The 13,045-nt window shown below is 41.0% G+C and overlaps 1 protein-coding gene across 1 annotated transcript in view; it reads right to left on the bottom strand.

The window, feature by feature from the left end:
- pnocb (prepronociceptin b) overlaps nt 1–13,045 on the bottom strand; it is a 33,249-nt gene that overhangs the window by 19,357 nt on the left and 847 nt on the right. The window contains exon 2 of the mRNA XM_028606061.1: nt 11,861–12,046. The gene's annotated coding sequence lies outside the window, so the exon portion shown is untranslated. The remainder of the gene's footprint in view (nt 1–11,860; nt 12,047–13,045) is intronic.

Genomic DNA, 13,045 nt, shown 5'->3' with positions numbered 1-13,045 from the left:
TTTCTGCAGTCTTTTTAATTTGGAACAAAGGGAAAAAAAAATCCCGCACTCTGATCTTGCTATAGCGTCACCGTTTATTTACAGAAAACTAACGTTTCGGTCCCTCTGGACCTTCATCAAGAGTTGTTCCAAGTTGATGATATTTTCTGACGCACCTGCACAGAAGAATTGTTGCATGTGCAAGTTGTTACTACAAAAAAAATGCAGTCTTTTTAATAAAATGTTAGATCAAGCCCCCCTCCCAACGCAACGTACTTTTGTGTTTCTAGCGAAAGCCAACAAGTGAATGGATGAGAGCGGGATCTAAGCAGCATGTGCCCCTTTACACAGTTGCAAAGCGAAGTGCATTAATAATGCTAACGGCGGGATGAATTAGCATTAGCGGCTTTAATGAGGGGTGGAGAGGGGGCCAAGGTGTCATGAATGTGAGTGGGGGGAGAAGAAAAGCTCTGTGCTCGTCTCTGATAAAGCTCTGACTCACTCTATCTCATCCATTAGTCGTTTGCATGAAGCTGAAACGCACAAAGCAGTCTGCTAATGCACAGATAACCTAGGGGTCTCTCTCTCTCTCTGTTCCCTTCCTGCTCCCACTTCTGCATCCACTTTCCTCTTCTTGTTGCTCTGTTCTTGTCTCAACCCTCCCTTTCTTCCTCCACTCATCTCCCGGTGTTTCTCCTCCATTTCCACGTCTGTGGATAAAGCTTGAGATATTTTTATCTTAACTCTCATGTTGTCTTCCGGTCAACTTTGACCTGTCTTCAAAAGTTTCTACATTGAAAATATTGGGTTTCTTCCAAACAAATTGCCTGAAAATAACACAGATGGTTCCGTATACACAAAATAGGATGTGATTATCCATCAACATATACTGTACGTTCCTCGGATCTTAATTATTAGTCAAAATAATTTATATTTTTATTAATTAATGGTTTATTGACCATTAATTCCAAAAAAGAAGTGTAAAACTAGTGGTAATAGGTTACACTGTTAGACATTTCCAAGGTTTTTTTTTTATTATACAAATTTACAGTACCTAACCGTATATTCCTTTTACAGTCACATTTAGTTACTGTAATTGTATATAAGGTTGGCTAGGAAGATGTAATACAGCATTGATCATTTTTCTACTTGATGCTTTATAAAGAGGCAGACCATAAGTGCATGGTCGAAGGGAAGACCGGGTTTCCAGTCTCTCTCTAGTGGTGCGTAGATCCTAACTCCACTTTATTAAGGCCTAGCTGGAGCCAGGAGCCACCCAAGATGGATGGCATGAAGATGTGGTCACTTCGTAGTAGTAAAATTCCACCCAGTCCACCTATTACATCTCACGGGCCATTAATGGTACACGATTAATTCTGAAAAACCTGAAGAAATTCATGAGGGTTTTATCACCTTACATCCGCTTGTAATCGTCTGTTGAAAATGCTTTGATCTGAAGTAATGGGCTAATAAAGTGCGGTTGAGTGTGTGAATGGAGAGTGAAGAAAGACAAAGACAGGCCTCATAATACGGATTCAGAATTCATAGGTTCTCCAGGTTAGTTCTGATACATTTCTACGAAAGCCTGAGAGTGTGAATACAATGGAGATAAATGGAATTTTGTCAGTGAAGCTTAAAACATTTTATTGACTCTGTCCCAGTTACTCTGGATAATCCACAGCCCGTGCACGCCCATTCAGGACTGTTTCTTTGGCAGAAAGTAGTGCCACTGAAAACTGTTGACACCAAGGTCTGTAGATCAATCAGGGTCACTTGGAAAAGATGCTGCTAATAAAACATTCTCTGGTCATTTTTTAATGCTGTGAGTGCAACAAATTAATTTCCATTAAAAAGGAACACACAGACTTATTGGGACTTTAGCTTATTCACCGTATACCCCAGAGTTAGATAAGTCCATACATACCCTTCTCATCTCCGTGTGTGTTGTAACTCTGTCTGACGCACCCACCGCTAGCCTAGCTTAGCACAGATCCTGGAGGTAACCGGCTCCATCTAGCCTACTGCTCCCAATAAGTGACAAAATAACACCAACATGTTCCTATTTACATGTTGTGATTTGTATAGTCACAGCGTGTACTAATAACAAGGTCACATGAGACACAGCCATCTTCTAACTGTATATAAACTGGGAACTATATTCTCAGAAAGGCAAAGCGCTGCTACTTCTGCTACTTGGGCGGAGTGATTTGCTTGCAGCACCTGAGAGTGCTTTGCCTTTCTGAGAATATAGTTCCCAGTTTATATACAGTTAGAAGATGGCTGTGTCTCATGTGACCTTGTTACTTGTACACGCTGTGACTATACAAATCACAACATGTAACTAGAGAAGAAGAATGGGACAGTTGGGTTTAGGAAAAGAAGAAAGCGACAGTTGGGTTTAGGAAACGCAACACGCGGGACACGTTCTTTAATTTTTTTAAAAGTGACTGAGCTTATAGAAAATGTGTATTGTATTCTGATATACAATTAATATTTTATGTGATATTTTATGTGATGTTTTATTTAGCAGAATTACATTGTGTTGTTCTATCCAATCCAATATTTCCTATATTTAGTAATTAGTAAGGGGCCTCTCCTTACTAATTGGTCCCCCCAGTGTCACCCCACTTAGAAGATCCTGGAAGCACCCCTGCACAGAAGCCCAAAGAAAACCACAAGAGTCACGTGAATCAACACCAAACATGACCGACTGTTGTCCCGTCAAAACACAGATTAACAAGTCGCTTTTCCTAAAATCCTTCCATTTGAGTAGGATTTATACACACACGGTGCACGGGATCACCTGTGCACACAGCAGTATAAATCCGGCCTGCGCAGCCACAGATAAACGCTGTGCGACTCAGTGGACAGTTTAGAGGACCAGGAGAAGGTGCGCTTGCAGTTGTGCCCTTCCATTTCAGGACGGATCCTGAAATGACTCATCTGAGAGAATGCGCTTAATCCATTTTAGACGGGTCTGCGGCAGCTGCACCAGATTGCACGATTGTACCGGTTACCTGCCCCGTAGCATTCCCATCGAGTTATTGTCACATTGACGAAGGATTAACATATTGTGAGCAACATAAACGATGATGCAGTAGTATATGCAGCTACATTCAAGCTCATAAAGGAGATTGTGATAGATGCTATAGGGACACGTTTTATCTCACAAATTCTCTTTGTCTTACTGTAATCATATCTACTGGAAGAATCACACTTCCTGCTTCCTTGATAACTATGTGCCTTTATCTTGCATCACTTTAGTTTTAGGAAATCTTATCTTATGTAGACTGTTGAGCACACAAAATTGAGTGGAAATATGATAAACCACATCTTATTTTCTCCTCATATCCCGCGTAGACTATAACACTCACACATACACATTCGTACAAATATTAAGTGGAGACGTGATACTCTACTCACATCAGATAAATTGAGCATATCATCACTACTGTTTCCATCAATTGTACTCGCAGGGTTTCTTTTAATTGAGAACATACTTGTATCTGACGGGTAGATCATTCCCTGCACCAGATATGGCTTTCATAGTGGGAACTTGACCCAACAATCATTTCATCGAGTCCCCATGAAGCTGTCGTAATAGCCCCCCAAAAGTAATATTTCTCGTCAACTTGGATGAGAGCACACTGACAGGGAGAGCACAGTGCAGTACAGGCACATCGCCTTTGGATTTGGCTGATAAACTGTCACACAGGCTGAAGCCGATGCGGTATTAGATGAGTGAGAGTCTGTCGGAGAAAAATAGAAGAAAAAAAAAGGGGGCGGACGCTTTTTGAGATTTCAGAGGAGTGCTATTGCGTGAATCTTGATTTCTTCGTTCCCCATGTCAAGTTATAGAGGATTTATTTAGCTATTTCTTTCGTACTTCTATAAGACCAGAAAAAGAAAGTGACAGGCACTGATATAGGGGGAAATGTTTCAGGACGCTGGAATCAAACTAAACCATCTAGAACGCACTGGCCAGACATCCTTCTCAGTTAAGGGAGCCAAGGCATGGAATGAGCCGCCCATTGAGCTAAAAGCAATACAAAAACATAAGCTGAAGTTTTCAATTGATAATCAGACCTGTAGTGACTTATAGGGGTGGGGTGACATGGGGTGGGGTTGGGGGCTGGGGGATAAGTATGTGCTTATATATCTTCTTTTTTTTTTTTTGTAATGTGGCTATGTTTCATATGTGTTATTTTATGACTGTTTAAAAGCTTCTAGGGATGGGTATTGGAAATTAGCAATAGCTCTAAATGCTGTGATGTTGTATATCGGAATTAGAGATGTTCCGATACCGATACCAGCATCTGAAAAGCCTCCTATACTGCCTCAAATGGCGCTATCAGAATCGGAAAGTACTGGAGTTTATGCACCGATCCGATACCACGTAATTTAGCCCTGAAGAAAATCTACTTTAAAGTGGTTTAGTTGTGTTCTTTTTCCGTTACGACTGACTGTCAAACTGGATAATAAAGGAAAGTTCTGCGGCGTTCATTGTTTGTGTTTGTTCATGTTTCACAAAGAGTTTAACCTGAGCACGGCCATACAACAAATATAGAAATCATATCATATCCATACGGGGATAGTAGTATACAGCTGCTAAAACATAATAAAATATATGACACACTGGTATCGGATCAGTACTCGGTATCAAGTTCAGGTATCGGAATTGGTATCGGGAAGCAAAAAAATGGTATGGGACCATCTCTACTCAGAATCAGAACGGGGTTTATTGCCACAGTAGGTTTGCCTTGGTGAATGAACGCATACATACACAAAAAAAAAAGCAGGCTGAATGGGTTGAGTGCAGAATAAAAAACAATGTATACTGTAGTATGTGCAATGGGCAGATATACTGTATAGCGTAGGATGAAGGTTAGATTTGAGATTTGTCGTTCAAACATCTATGTGGTAGCATCTGTCCCTATCAAATAAACATGACATGAAAACAAAAAAAAAGTGAATTAATAATGTCTGAAAACTTTAATTGTCAAGGGAAACGCAGGGTTTTAACACAACAGGGACATTACGCCCCTAATGATGCATTCAGTCCTGCAGTGTTACTTCCCACCAGCCCTCAGACTGTAAAACTGAAATTCTGCAGAGTGTTAGGCAGCTGACATGGTGTCATCATTGATATGGTTGCTGTGAAGCTGCGTTGACACCTGCACTAATCCATTGGACATGGAGCCAGGGGAAAGCAATCTAAGCACGGCCAGACAAGCTCCCTGTACTTTTTTTTTTATCAAGGTGACGACACCGAAGCTGGGAAAAAAAAAAAGTGATGAACTGCAAAAATACTTGCGCATGGGAGGAGGGCAACGGATACGTAAGGGGGGAGAATATGTGGAAACTTTGCCGTTCGTCCTCCTGTATAGAGCATTCTCTTGTCACGAAGTGGATTTGTATGATGTAAAATACTACAAGCACTCTTAATGAATATTGACACAGAGGACACAAAAATCCTGTCAACAGTGTAATCAGTTCAATCTTAGCAGCAGGCAGCTGAAATCCTAAAAGCCTTTTTTCTTTTTAGCTGATTAGAGGGAGAACGCTCATGATGTACTGGCAGACGCAAGCAACCGAGACAGAATAAATAAACTGCAAATGAAATCAGGACATTCCTTGCCAGCAACGTGAGGTACGATTAGATTAAACCAATTTTAGATTCATAAGAAATATAGAAAACGGATTAATAAAAAATTTGTTTTTATGGATCCTCCATGATTATTTTCAACCAAATATTGAGAGGACTCTCAGGTATATGAATGTCGGGTTATGCCTAAAAGCCAAAGCACATTTTTACACAAAATGAATACAAAAAAAAAAAAAAAAAAACAGACCTAAATACGTTATTCCGATGAGTCCGATATACCTGTAAAATACTGTATCTGACTGTAAACACGCTCCATTCTTTATCAAACATTTCCCCCTGTGTGAAGTCATTTATCTGTGAACGGCACATTAACCACCCGTCTGCGCCAGGATCGTCTCTGCTGATAATGGAAAAAGATTACGCACGTTCATTACCATTGTCATTAAAATTATCATTATCACGCACTTTAGCATAATAACAGCGTTCAGCTGATTCACTTCTCCAGCCATTCCCCCCCCCGCCCCCGTATACTTGTGCGGGTCAACACAGGACCTGCTTTTAGGGAGAAATAAAATAGCTTTTGTCAGTGTTTCTTTGAAGCTTCATGGGATGTATATTTAATCTGACAAATAGTACTCCGTGATCAATCACAAGAGCAAAACCATAAATAAGCTGCTTTTGGAGTGGCATTCACTGACCTAACAGTGCTGTGTTGGTCAATTTGTCTTGAATATTAGTCAAAACTAGAGGAATGTTTTCAAAAATGCATTTTTACAATAGCTTTTTTAGTATGAATAAGCTACATTTTATAATGATTTTGAACTATTTTTGTATTATAGTTTATATTATATATATACACACATATTATATGATATATTTGTATACACTCTACCTTTGTTTAAAGTCAGGTACCCCTTAGCCCAATACAAAGTGCAGCAGAGTAACTCACTGCGTTCTCAACACGATCTGGGACTTTCTCTTTCGTTAATGAAGTAATAAGCAGGTGCGATGTGGGTACTACTGACGCTGACTGTGCTACCTTTAGAGCCGCAGGGAGACAATCAGTGTGATGGAAAAAAATACCATGATTACGGCAGGTGAGGAGGCTTGTTAACAGGATCACCTCGGAGGTCCAAAACCCAAATTACAAAAAGCCAGAAACAGACAAAAGCAGAAACGACAGACTCAATAAAAAAATAAATAAAAATAAATAAAAAAATAAGGAACGAAAGAGGGAGAATCCTAATAGTGGTTGCCCTTAAACAACAAATAATCCCCCCTTGGGACGTGTCAGCCGGTGGAGACAACTAATCCTTTTTCTAATTAACTCTTTTCTCATCTGGAAACAAGTGCTTTTTTCTCAGCTCTTAGTATTCACTTAACTGCACAATCTCTGCACACAGGTAGGTTCACACTCGTACTGAAAACAAAGTCACGCTTGAGGACTTCCTTACCTGTTTTCTGTGACGTAAAGATATTTGCTCAGAGTCCTCCTTTCCGTGGCTACAGGAGAGGTTGGTTTTTTTTGGTGGCTCGTCTCGTATCCTTAGGCTAAGGGTGTTCAACAACTGAATGCATGCCTCCTCTGAGGCTTCTTATAATGGCACACCCCTTCCCTCCTGGCTCAACCCTCCAGTCCCCCCCACCTTCTCCCTCCCTTCCCCTGCATATCACCATTCACATCATCCTAGGGGAGGGCTAGAAAGAAGGGGTGGATTCCCCCTATTCTGTTACGCACAAACCCCCGGACAGACACCCAAGCCTGTGACCCGCGCTGACGTAGGAGGCATCGCCTACGCCACCGGTTCCCGTCTTCATTGAGCCAAGTAATGGGGCTCTAAAAATACGCATCATCCACCGTGAGATTGATGCAGAATTCCTATGTCTAAAAGGTGTCCATGAAAGCCCCCCACCCTCGACGCCAACCTGCTGCCAAGGTCAGGGAGACAATAGCACATCCAATCGGATGTTTTTACCTTTCAAAATTCAAGTGAAGTTTTTTTTAAAAAGCAGCGGCATGGAGACGATCACAGGTCGATAGGGTTGTTTGTGCTTTGTCAGAGGAAAAAAAACAAGTCTTTTTTTTTTTTTTTTTTTTTTTGGTGGTGGTAATGGCGCACCTGAATAGGAGACTTTGTACTTTCTTTTGTGAACGAAAGAATGAACAACGTAGAGAGCGTGGCTGAGTATTCAGACAGCCTGGGTCTGCAGACAGGAGGTTAGAATGAGTCATGCAGGAGATTTGGGGATGGAAAAAAAAAAAAAAAAAAAAAAACGACCTGTCCCAAGGTCCCGAGAGCTTTTCTCTGTAAGCTAGAACACATGTTGAGTGTTCGGTTAAGGTGATGATGTCAACCAGAAGAATAACAATGATGATGAAACAAACAGAATAGACAGCAACATAATTAATATAATATTAGATTGCGAAGATCCAGGACTTAGCCAAAACATTTGAACGTTGGCAACCTCTCAGTCCCTCCCCCCTTCCCTGCTGAAGCCCAAAACAGTCTCCTAAGCCCCTCCCCCCCACAAGGGAGAATGAATGCGTGTGCATGAGCAGTGATTGACACGCAGTTAGACCCCCCTGGCCTTGATTGGTGCATCTGAACAGGGAGCTGTGGTTTTTTGCAAATCGCATTACAGGCTGTAGGTGGTGCCAGAGGAGCCGGATTTTTGTTTTTTTAAATGACCTGCTTCATGCAGTTCTCCTTGACTATAGGGTCAGTTTCAGCAAATATGACAGAAAGGTAGTTTTAAAGTCTTACTGTACGTACACAGTTTGACGCTTTGGCCGCTCTGATGTGGCAGCATTCTGCGATCATGTTCAACACACGATTGAAGACAAAGCACAAGCAGCCACTGCACGGCCAATACACTGATACTAGAAACCTTTTATAAATTACATATATAACGACAGAATTTGTATTGTGTGTTGGTCGCAGCGGTGTCTGTTAGCAGTTAGCTCGCTCGTTAGCCGTTGAACAGCAGCAGAAAGCAGGCTGAGCGAGCAGCCGGCAGCTGTTGATCCGTGCAGGACTTTGACCGTGAGCGGACTGTTTAGAGACCATGTGACGGCAGGTAACGTTAACTGGTCCCTATACGCAAACAACGTCATATCATCAATGATAGGGAACACAGCAACGGCGATTATGAGCTTTTCCTCCATTTTCCCGGAACGGAAATGTTTTGGTAGGAACGAAAGATTACATCGTATGTTTCTCTGGGATCAGACAGCGCGAAGGACGTCTCTATTCTAGACGTCTCTCTATATTACACAGTCTAACAATGTAGACTGGGTAAACCCAGCCCGATCTGCCGGCAATTTGATTTCGCCCTGCAGCTCAGGCTGTACATTTTTCTATCCTGCTTCCATTACAAATCTGCGGGGACCAATCACAAACTGGCTTATCCACCTGGAGCGCTATTGGCGGGTTGAACAGGATGGCGATAGAGAAGCGACGGAAAGCAGCTTCTTGTTTACATTCAACATGGCGGCCACCAAAGCGCAGCAACCCGTTGATGCCGCCATTGCTGCTGTTTTAAAAGATTTCTTAAAGGCAAGTTTTCTCTGAAAAAAGCAACAGAAACTTTCCCTGGAACAATTCCTAGAAAAGAAAAAGAAAAGAAGGATGTGTTTGCCTTACTACTGACCGGCTTTGGTAAAAGCCTAATTAACCAGCTAGCCCCGCTGGTGGCCAAAAGAATGGAGCTTAGCTCAAACCCCGATGTCGTGTCACTGTTGGTCGCGCTGATTGGTTGAAGGGCTATCCAATTGTGTACGGAGTCCTTTGAACTATGCCTGTTGATCACGCCTCTTGTGCAGTAGAAAATACAGAGCACACTCCCCAGACTGATGCTCAATTTTAACAGATTGAGCTTGGTCTGGTGATAGCCAGACTAACACTAATGTCAACATGGAGCTATTTTTTTAAAGTTACAACTTGTCAACTTTCCTACGTAACGTTCTTTACATAACGTTCTTAACGCCTCTAAACACCCAAACAGGTCATTTTAGTTATTGTGGTTACTGATTAGGCTCTGCTCATGTTGAAGGTGCGTCACAAATCTTTTCTACTAATAACAATGATAAAAGGTGTCATTTGTCCCGCCCTAACAGGGGCAACAAAGCTAACAAGAGGTTTAGGAAGATGTCAATCAATCAGTCTTTTTACACACCCACACAGTCCTGGGAAGAGGTCTAATCAGCCAGTTTAAATGAAAACACCTGTGTGGGTGGTCAGGGCCTTTGATTGACACCAAAAACTTTTAGTATTTGAACCCAAACCACGACTTTTTACTTAAGTAGTTTTGTTGCCTAAACCTAACCAAGTAACATTCATTTTGTCTAAATTCACAATGGAACTTCCAGAGCGTTAAAAAGTGACGCCAAGGGGGTCCAGACTCCAGACCACGCAAACACCGACCAAATGCTGGATCTATCTTTTTTTTTGGTCTTGAAGTTACACTTCAAATTCAATTCCCTCCTCATCATGAGCTGCCATTAGCTTTAGCTAAAGGTGTTGAATGCTGGCCCTGAACCTGTGTGTGTGTGTGAGGTCTGATAGTGATGGATGAATTGGGTACATAGACAGAGCCCTCGGCACGGCAGAGATAAGGAGCCCAGAAGAACAAGCAGCGGTTGCGAGGCCTGTCTGTCATTGATATCGCTGTTATCCACTGGCTGTCCAGTGTACATAAACACTTCCTCCGGTGGCCAAGAGGCAGTGATTACCTCCATGATGGAAAAGGTCAAAACATCACATTCAAACCTTGTGAATCCAGTTTTGGTATGGATAATATGTCCATTTTGCTGTAGATATCATGAGCATTAAGCCGGTGAAACCCTATATTGTCTCAGAATTTGGGGTAATCAATCTAAAAATATTTTTTTTTTTCCAATTTATGAAAACAACCAGGTATATGAGGTTACATCAGACACTAGCAAGTATGTTTGTTTTCTCACGTATGGCCTTTAGGTTTTGTCACAGATTGCTCTTTTGTAACTGTTGTTGACGTTTTTGTCATTTATATGATGTGTAAAATAAACCCAAGTATCAATTTTTGAAAGGAGAATATTATTATTTCCACAGATAATCTTAAACCTAATTCTGGCATGGAGTAGAGCCCCAGCCATTTCAGAGTTGAAAAAAAAAAAAAAAAAAAAAAAAAAAAAAAAAAAAAGCTTTCATTATTCACTAATTCTCCACGAGGATTACAAACGCAAATAAACCTTCTATAGAAATGTGTAATTGGTTTCCAAACAGCATTAAAGCTGTAGAGGGTTCATAATACAGATTTATGGATTTGTTTATCAATGGAAACATGATAAATAATTATTCTTATCAGCACTTCAATCTATTCTCCCTTTACCATGAATCAAAGAATGATGAATAAAATGCTTTGAAAAGGTCCATTGTGTAGGAATTTCTCCCATCTAGCGTTGAGATCATATATGGCAATCAACTCTCTCGCGCCACGCAGTTCAAAGTACGTATTACAGCTACGGTAGCCTTCACGCTTCAAAAAGCCGGTCTCTTGCTCTTTTCAATATCGTTTTTCTTTTTCTGGGCGAAGAAAAAGAAGACTCCTACGGAAGAGGATTAGGGCCACTGGTGAAAAATTGATTTGAGTTCAGAATTCTGACTTTATTCTCAGAATTCTGACTTTAATCTGAGAATTCTGACTTTCTGAATTCTGAGATTAAAGTCAGAATTCTGAGTTTAAAGTCAGAATTCTGAGAACAAAGAGAATCAAGTCAGAACTCAAAGACATTTTTCAACAGTGGCCCTAATCCTCTTCCATAGGACTCCTGTTCCTGAAATTTGGATTCTGATAATGAACAACTAAACACGCGTTACACACTGGACCTTTAATAAGAAAGAAACAACATCTCTTATTAGGTATTGCAAAGGTGTTTTATATGCACCATTTTATTTATTTTTTTTAATATCGGAAAGAATGACAGCCGACATAAAAGCAGAACTTATTATGCAATCAGTATAAATGTATTATCTGTCCCAAGACAGTTCCCTATAATGAAGTCGATTTGCCAATAAAGAGACATAAGCACTTAGCAGTATTTTCCTAAAGTTGCACATATATACATTATATATATATATATTCTTTTGGGTTTAATGGCTCCGACACCAAGTTATACTTTGACTTCCTACACAAACAACAATTTAGGAGATATCTTTAGAGCCCAAAGTGGTTCCAAGGATGAAAAAAAAAAAAGCGCCAAGTGATCTGGCTGGTGGACTCCCTGCCAAAACTGACCGTTATTTGGATCACATCCGCCGTTCATGTTGAAGTCCTCGACTCCTCTCCATCTCATGCAGCTGATGTGTTTTACTGTCCTCCTCCACAATGAAACCCAATGATGTGAAACCGGAAGAGAGGGGTGGTGGTGGTGGTGGGGGGGGGGTTATCTGCCGAGGTTTATGGCAGCTCTGGGCTTTTCACCTGTCAAGGCACAAGTGACTGTTATTAACAGCAGGGCCGAAAATGAATTTTCCTCAGGAAAAAAAGAATTGCATTTCCATCCAAAAAGCCGCTTCAATTTTTTTTTGCATCGGAAAAGAATTACGCCTCTGCTCGGAAAATTTGCAGTGTAAACTGAAAAAAAACTTTACAAAAGTTTTATTTCAGAGCGTAAGCATTCGGTGAGACATACAGCAGTATTTCATGTGTTTATATATAATCGACGCCATTGCACAACTCCCTTCAGATATTTCCTTTTCATTGCCAGCTGCGGTTACAAAGGGGCACCTGAAAGCAGAAAAGCATATTTCTTTCTCATAGAAATAATGTAACGTATAAGGACATGGGGTTTACAGAACAAAGATACGAGGATGCGGGCAGACAATGTGACAGTCTCTTCATTGAAAAGCTGGCTTAGTGAGGAAGAAAATAATCATTTGTAAAAGAGTGACTGCTGTGAAATTGAGTACGGGATGCAGAGAAGATGTTTACTCTCTTTGTGTGGGGAGTGCGGGATAGACCTCAGGATTAAATGCAATGGTTTTGACCTCAATCAAGGAAATAATTACTGTTGCCCCTCCTGTTGGTGGACTCCATAATTAGTAAGCAAAGCCCCCACAGAGGTGATTAAAACTATAATTCTTATTGGACTTGTTAACATCTTTTTAGGGTGCCTGGAATGCCTTATTGGATTTGTCGGGAACCTTTGAGTGGTTTCCACGAAACATTTCCTAATAAATTCTCCAATGCAGAATGCACTCTATATATTATGCCCAATGTCTGCATCCAGATATCTGTCAAAGCAAGTGAAATAATAGAATAGAGGGCATTTGCTTCAAGATAAAAGCAAGTCAAGTGTGACTGACTCCATCTTCTTTAGCTAATAAAGAGTATTCATGATTGGCATCACTGATAAAAGCTATGGATCACAAGCACTCACACAGGCACGCGGATGCGCGCACGCACGCTCTCTCTCACACA

Source organism: Perca flavescens, chromosome 18 (assembly GCF_004354835.1).
Source record: "Perca flavescens isolate YP-PL-M2 chromosome 18, PFLA_1.0, whole genome shotgun sequence".
Classification (NCBI taxonomy): domain Eukaryota; kingdom Metazoa; phylum Chordata; class Actinopteri; order Perciformes; family Percidae; genus Perca; species Perca flavescens.
This window is presented reverse-complemented; position numbering and strand designations above follow the sequence as displayed.